The sequence below is a fragment of the Taeniopygia guttata genome, chromosome 8 (genome assembly GCF_048771995.1).
Source record: "Taeniopygia guttata chromosome 8, bTaeGut7.mat, whole genome shotgun sequence".
NCBI classification, from domain to species: Eukaryota; Metazoa; Chordata; class Aves; order Passeriformes; family Estrildidae; genus Taeniopygia; species Taeniopygia guttata.
In genome coordinates this window covers 14,657,769-14,666,084 of record NC_133033.1, presented here as the reverse complement: position 1 = coordinate 14,666,084, position 8,316 = coordinate 14,657,769, and positions in this window count along the sequence as shown.

Genomic DNA, 8,316 nt, shown 5'->3' with positions numbered 1-8,316 from the left:
AATATGTGTGATCTACCCTTTTTTACAGGATTTACATTATCACTGAAAAGCTTTAGTTCCTTCCTTTGTTACCAGTGATTTCTCCAAACCTCTCAGCATATTGGTGAACACATGCTGCCTAATGGCCCCGGTTGGGATTGCAACGGGAACCACAGAGCTTCTGCTGCACCCTGACAGCTGCAGATTCCGGTTTTCTAATCAGTAATTTCCCACCACACAGAGCCCTAGAACCTCTCACTTTCTTGCTCATGAATATTGCCAGGGTTTGACAGGGTTCTTTCCAGCCTGTCAGGAAAGAAGAATCTGCTCATCTAAGAGAAGGTCTCCAGTGGCACACGTGGGGCAGGGAAACTTCAGGCTGTGGTCGTGAGCAGTGCAGCAGCTCTGGAGGCAGGACTGGCCTGAGGTCAGCCAGGGTGACCTGCAAAAGCCTTAGGGAAGCCACGGTAACTTCACCTGATGCACTACAGTCACTGTATGCTGCTTTGGAGTGAAATACTCTTGCCTCCCCAAGTATCTTAATATTAAAATCTAAAGCTCTTTAAAAAGCTAGAAAGCTTTGAATTGTCAAGGAAAAGAATATCCTTATTAAGTTGACACCAGCAGTGATTCTATTAGCACAGGGCAAAAATATGTCTGACCTGATCCAGGTTGGACTCTGTCTATTTTTGTATTGCCAAACCTGCCAGACCTTCTCGCAACTGGTGCTAAATAAAAGAACAAAATTAAAGTTTGGGAAAATTATGAAGTAATATTAGGGTCTCTTTTCATTCCAACAAGTGAGAGAATTCTATCTGAAGTATATTTTTCCTTCTTGCTATTAATATAAAATGTGAGCAGAGGCCTTGAGAGGTCGTGTCCAAGCCAGCCTTTCCAGGATGATATGAGTAAGGCACAAGCCATCAGGAAAACAGCAGCCTCAATCACCAGATCACTAAGATGATGTGGATGAATCATCCCCCATTTCTGTGCTGCACATTCTCCCAGGTAAACAGAGACAATGACATGCACCTTTGTGAGGGAAGTTTATGATCAGCAATATGCAGGCATTAAACTGAAAATAATGAAGAGTTTCCCTGCACAAGGAACAGGATTAGAGACCTAGAAATTCTTCTAGATGCTCAATACTCTCAATGGAGAAAAAACAATGCTTTTCCCACTGAAAGGCATATAAAGGTTGATGTGAGGAAACATGAAATTAAGCCTCAGTGATATGTGCCCTTCCCTTTTCCAAAGATAGATAAAACATAACTCCCCAATATCTCCAAAAAGGGAATTTGAACATTTTCAAGACTTCTATCATAGAAAACCTCCCCGGTTTTGTGAGACTCCCAATGTACACAAGTATCATTGTTGAGCATCTAAAATTATAAGCAACTTAATTCAGAAGTAAAACAGGAAGATTTCTTGCTTCAAATGTTTCTCTGTATGAACAATTTCCTCCTTCATTATTCCACTTCCAGTATTTTTGCTTCTGTCTATAACTGTGTAAAGACATTTTAAAGCTTTAATTAATTTTGCAATTCCAAATAGCTTTCCTTAATTGCTCATGTCAAACATCTATTTCATGTATTTAAAAATTTATAAAACAATTCTGTGCTGTCAGGAGGACAAAGTTTAGATTATTAATTGCATGTAAGCTCCCCATGCTTACATTCACTTCTGTCGTTCACTTCTGGCAGGAAACTATTTTAAAAAGCATAACCTTCACACAGTAGTTCAGTGTTTGCTTTCATGGTGCATTTTCTTGCCATTCCCTCCGCTGAGGTACAGAATTCATCAAGTTACCCAGCCTGGAGGAGTTTCTCACCCCCAGATGCCACCCTGAATGCTCCATGTCACGGCTCAATGGTAAGGGCAGCAGCACAGAAGACAAGTGAAGCTGTCTGTCAGCTTGACTGATGTTCTTTGCATCTTCACCAAACACAAATTTGCATGGCCAAACTAACAAGCTTGCAGTGTACTGCCTTGTACTTCTATTAATAGCTGTGTGATTAATTGGTCACAGCCCATTATTAGAACAAACACAGCCAGGAATTCTGCTTAAAGAAAATGAATTGGGATTGGGCTGGAGGCTGAGTCTAGCAAGGATTTGTATCAGTTCATAAATTCTTAAGGTGAATGAAATTGAAAGAAAAAAAAACTGTTTCAAGGAGTTCTGAGATACAGGGATTCAACACCAGCCTCACAGGACTCAGAACTATAGCCCAATACATATCTTTGGCAGTCCATGGAAAATAAGGCAGTCTAATTCTGCAGTCCTTGTTTAGACAGGACTTGCAGCCATAGTCCCAGAGAGGCAGTGACTAATTTCCCATCACCTCTTACAAACTCTCACAGGAGTTCTTGTTACACAGGATTCCAGAACTTTATTTATGGCTCATGGGGCTTCATAGCCCTGTTCCCTTTCCCAGAAGTATTTATTTCAGACCACATGACTACCTGTCCCTCTGAAAGACCAGCTCTGAATTGGGATAGGGGAAACCACAAACATAACTACTGATAAGACATTTAAACACTAAATCCTTTTGCTCTAAGTCTCATGTGGAGTTGCAGGGTAGAGAAACTCCACAAATTCCATAAGAGGAATTAAAAGGCAGCAAGTTGCACTGCAGAATTTCACACAGCTTCACTACTTTCCATTGACCATTTCAGTCTACATTTTTGGGGAACTGAAAATCTATGCTCAAGTATTTTATACTGAATACATATGGGAATATTTATGCCTGTTCATTCTAGGTGGAAGCATAAAGATTACTTACAGGACTCCTGCCAGAAATTTGAGTCAGAGAAGTAATACAGTTTATAAATAAAGAACATTTGCTTCATAAGCCTTTCAACTTTGTAGGTTGTCACGAGTGCCTTTCTGCCTACAACACTGAAATGGTGAATTCTTGGGCCTTCCAAAATGCAAGCAGGAAGGAGTAGCCTATTGCTGTTCCCCTACAACTTCACAGGACTGCAGAACTTGGCTAAAGCCCAGAACAAAAATCCATTTCACAATGTTTTAAGCTCCCCCAGCTTTCAAGGTAGGATGAGGTGCAGTTCACCTATTCCAATCAATACTGATGGTATTATGTGGACACCAGTACCAACATTTTTTACAGTGAATAATACCTTTGATTCTGAAATCCCAGACAAGGTGCGTACACAGCACAGACACAGCCAGCACAAGTCCTGACAAGTTCTACATTTGTTCTTCTGTTTTCTGAGTTGCAATATATTCTTGGTATGTTGTAACAGTCAGAAAGCCCATGTCAGTTTCTTGTAAAATTTGAAGCATCCACATCTTTACCATACAAAATACAAGACAAGGACAATCCTGCCCAGTTTGCTTTTTAAAGTCATCATGTTTAAATCCCTGATTATGATGTCACCTGCATGAGTAAAGAAAGACTATCAGTAGGCTACCAGGGCTGTTCAGCCCTCACCAAAGCTGACAAGAGACCTTTGATTTACAGCAAACTAAGCCTGAAACAAGTTTTTCCTCTGTGTTTGACCTACAGACCTACATATAGGAGAATATATCCTGCACCAGTGAAGAATTTGTACACACTGCAAGAAAAAATATATCAGCCCCATATCTCTGATTGGTGTATGTGCCCTCTGTAAAAAAATCTCCAACAGATTGTACTCAGGCTTTCTTCCAACACTGGACTCTTTAGGAATTAGCAATTCCTGCCTTCTGAAGCTACTTATTTACTCCTAAATACTCGAGTTCATTTTTGGGGCAGAAGTATTCTGAAAGCCTTGATGGCCAGTTTCATAGCAAGAGTCAGCCTTGAGAATAAGCTAAAAAAGGAAGACAAACAAAATATAAATTCAAGACATCGCTATATTCAGTACCTCCAGAGACAGAAAATCAGGAGAATTATTTTAAGACAAATGAGATGGTGTGGTCAGACTAATTCCTAATAACCGAGATGCTGGCCACCACTGATCTAAAAGTATGGCCCTAATTTAGTTCTGTTCAATATATCTTAAATGTATCTTTCAGTGACTACTGGCATTATGCTATAAAGGTTATACACAAAAGAGAGTTCTTGTCATATTAATCCTCAAACTTTAGCATGGTATCTTAATACTGGAAAATATAATGACTCCTGAAGAAAACGAAACCCTCACAAAAGCAACCCATATCCCCAGTGGGTTCTGCTGGGGTACCTTCACAGTGCTTTGTATTTAATAGTACTGGTACTTCCTTGAGTCAGCACAAATTCTCAAATGCCTGTGCTTGAAAGGGAACATCATTCTGCCTTTGTGGTGTTGTCAAGTCAAAAAGCCAGACAGAGAGACTGCTGACAGCAAAAACTTTTTACAAAAAACAGCAATAAACATCATTGTTTTCTGGCAAAAGTAGCTACATATGTTGTACTTCCTATGTCTATTTTGTGGCATTACTGATTGAGACAATAGCAAAAAGCATTCATATGGAATATTAAAATGATAATTGATCTTTAAAGTGGCTCTGTGTATGCACTGGTACAAGTATTAAGGATGAGCAAAAACCATTTGTCAAACTCCCAGACTGAACTTTGATGAAGCTGCTTGGTAGAAAGCTTTTAGGAGGAGACTGGGAAGCCCAGACATAACACATAAAACCCCACATTCTGCACAGTTACACTCAAGTTGCCTGTAGTTCACTGAGTTTTTGCACTGTTAGTTATTTTGAACCACTATAGAAGCAAATTAACTGATTTTCTATATATTATCACACCTGGGCTCCTAGAATATACCTCAGGTAACTCTTGCACAATTTTTCAAGGACTGAGCTCAGATAATCAAATATTTAATCTCATTTAATCTAACAATTTACAATTAATTCCCAGATTAAACTCTAAATGTGTCATTGATATCAGAACCGAAACAGTTTTAATTTTATCTTTTTCCCTGAGCAGATTTAAAAGTGAAACTGTCATGTGTATTTCTTCTACTGAGAACAGTACAGCAAAATGCAATTATGAAGATGCTTTTTGTGGCCAAACTTAGGGCTCAATTGTACAGCTACCTGCATGAAAAAAAAAATCAAGCTACAACTACCAGATGTAAAAATTTAATCTAGATCACTCTTATCATTTACTGTGCCAATGTTTTGTTCCAGAATACACATATGCATTTTCAGTGGTTACATACTGTAAGCCCCATGCTAAGCATATACGTCACCTCCAATTATTTGCATGGTTTTGTCAAAATATCTTTAGGTTTCACATTTGGACATTTCCCACTTTGCTTCTCTTCCTAAAACATCAGAACCATCTTTTGGTAGCTTTTGTTGGACATGAACTTGCTGGTCATTGCCTAAACAGCTTGTAAGCAATTCTCTCAAGTTCATTTTAGCAGAGCACCTACAGTTATTAAACTTCATCTTTTTCAATCTTCATATGCCTACTTTAGTCTATTGCTACGGCATCTGCATTGTAACAAGAAAGACACTCTCCCTAAAGTGCTCCTTGAAGATATGGGATATCCTCACAACTAGAATATAGGGGCTTAACTCTATCCCTTCCTACAACTTCCATAACCTTCAGTAAACTGGTACCTGCACTGGTGACACTGTGGCAGCACAGTAATTCCTGCACTGTGTAGAGATCCAGGGATGCCAGCTCCAATCCCAGCAGCAACAGACCTGTACTAACACACTGCTGTTTGTGGGCTAATCATGCTTGCATTTCAGAGGACTAATTAGTTTGGGCACAGCTCTATGCTAAGTTCAGTATCTTGGCACAGTCACACACTCCACAGATATTTCTTTCCACCTTCCCATATATATTTGTCTCAATTAGACACTACATACTGATAGGTCTACCTGTGGCCAAAATTTCTGTATGGTAGAGAATTTTGCTCAAAGGTACACTACTACTCTAGAAAGAAACAGAAGTAATAAAAGTTATTAAAATCTCATAGTTTGCAAGAGGTCTAAATCAGAATTTCTGTTCAGAATCAGTAAGAGTTAATTCTCAAGCTTGGCCTGGCTAAGAAAGCATTGAAACAGCAGTTACGGCAGAAATTATATAAAACTAGGATGTAAAAGTATTTTTCTAAAAGTATTAATTTACTGACACTAATGATGTTGTATATTATCCCATCTGCCATAAAAAGTGATAAGCTGTGATGAAGACTCACTCAGGTTTGTTACAGAATATAAATGGGATGACTGTTCTCCTTGAAATTGTTCAAAATCTTAGCATTAATTAGAATGAAGTGAAATGCCAGTGAATACAGGAAAAAAATGAATATATTGAACAGCCATGGAAGTACTTATCCCCTGCCTGCACATATCCTTAGGTATCAATTCTGAACGCACTTATCTTGCCAAACCAGTTATTAAATGTAAGGTAATGCATATTCTGTATATTTTTCTGTGATTGAAATCGGATTTCATAAATGTCTACAACTTTCACAGAGGATTTTTCTGGCCTTGTCTACTCTTTCTCTTTTCTTTCAACCAATAAAGTTTGTTCTAAGAAAACAGGGAACAAACCAAAGAAATAAGAGACCCAAAGCCAAAATCAGTTACTTTTGTATATGTTGCAATAATCATTGAGTCAGCAAACAAAACCAAAAACTTTCACTTAATTTCTGCTTGAAAGTTGCCAACAAAGTGACAAGTAAAGATTGAGTTTTGGGACTACCTGCAGTAAAGTTATATTCAGTGCAATACAACTGCAAGCAAGCACTGTTCTGCCAGCTCCCCTTTTCAGGTGTACAACAGGGAATGTCACAATAGATGAGTTTAAGAAAACAGTAACAATTACAGTAAAAAATACTTTTAGGCTGAAATTAAACAAAACCAGGGAGAAGATACAAATTTTCAGCTTTTTTAGATGGAGGGTCAACTTCAATTTCTCTCAACAGCTTAAGCTGTTGATACAAAAATTTTGACTGCTGCTAAATGTTGCCTTCACATAGCTGTACTACTCAGATTTCACTAAATCTCCATCATAACTTAACATGCTGTTCTGTAACATTTTATTGCACTTAAATACAAAGTAAATAGTCCAATATAGCTGAGTAATTTTTAATTATCTTGAATATTCAAAAAATTAAGTCAAATGAACAATATTGATTTTAATTGAAACAGATTTGATTGCAGTTCACATTAGAGAGGACTGCGGATCATCACTGTAGTAAATGGCTCAGTCTTTTTACTTCTAAACTGTAGGGTCTTATCTTCCATTAATTTTATTTAATGCATCATGAATGATTCATTAGTTCTACTTCATCACTAACTATTATTCTTGTTCTAATATTTGCGTTTAATAGACAGAATAAATTTTGGATTTTCTTGATAGTTACCCCAAGAGATGAACCAATGCAATATATTTATTCTAATGTAACTTCTGCACTCTAAAAATGAAAGACAGTCATTTTGGAAGTGAAAGTCAATTAAAAAGTGATGATTTTTATTTTAAATAGCCGTAACACCTAAATTAATACAGTTTTATCCATCCCACTGAAGTAATTTCTATTGCTAAACATTTCATCACTACATGCTTGCAATGACAATGTTAAAAATTTGTTAAGGAAATGCCATTGCAAACAAAGTTGCTGATCAGAAGCAGTTTGCTCAGCACTGGTACCAGTGTTCCCTGAGAGCTAAAGTGGACTTCTGGTCATTTGCATTATCTGCAAGAAGAGTTTCCTTCGACAAGTCCAACCAAATCAACTAACTATAGTGAAACTAAAGGTAAAAGAAAGAAAGAAAGGAAGATTCCCCTCAACTACACTTTTTAAATCTTGCTACTTATGAAACGCTAAAGGGTGCAGTGTTTAGGAAAATGGTTTTTTATTTACAAATAATACTACCTTTCATAAAGCCATTTTTAGATTCAAAACATTTTTTCCTTCCTGCATTGAAAGGAGATTCTTTTGCAAAGCAAAATGCCTAACACTAATTGAATCCAATTAGAACATGAAATAAACTGTTGCATAAAAATTGGGAATGCAGAATTTCATTACAACCTATAATCTGAACAACTGTACACTCATCTATACAACTACTTAAATGTAGGGAGACAGTTCATATTTGGTTAGCAAAATGCAGTGCTTAACATAAAGGCTGACTTGCAGTTGAAAGAATTTTTACAATTACTAATCAAACTAAATTAGTCTCTTTTCTAGAAAGCAATTAAAGGAAAAATTATAAGGCAAGGTTAAAAACAAGTCAGAATGTATGTCCCTACTTTGTGTCAATCCACCTAGATGCAACTTAAAATCTCAGCATACTGAAAACTTGCCTTAAGTTTTCAGAGGTGACTAAATGCACAAGACATTCAGGAGAAGCCATGTCTGCCTCAGCACATCTGAGCTCACAAG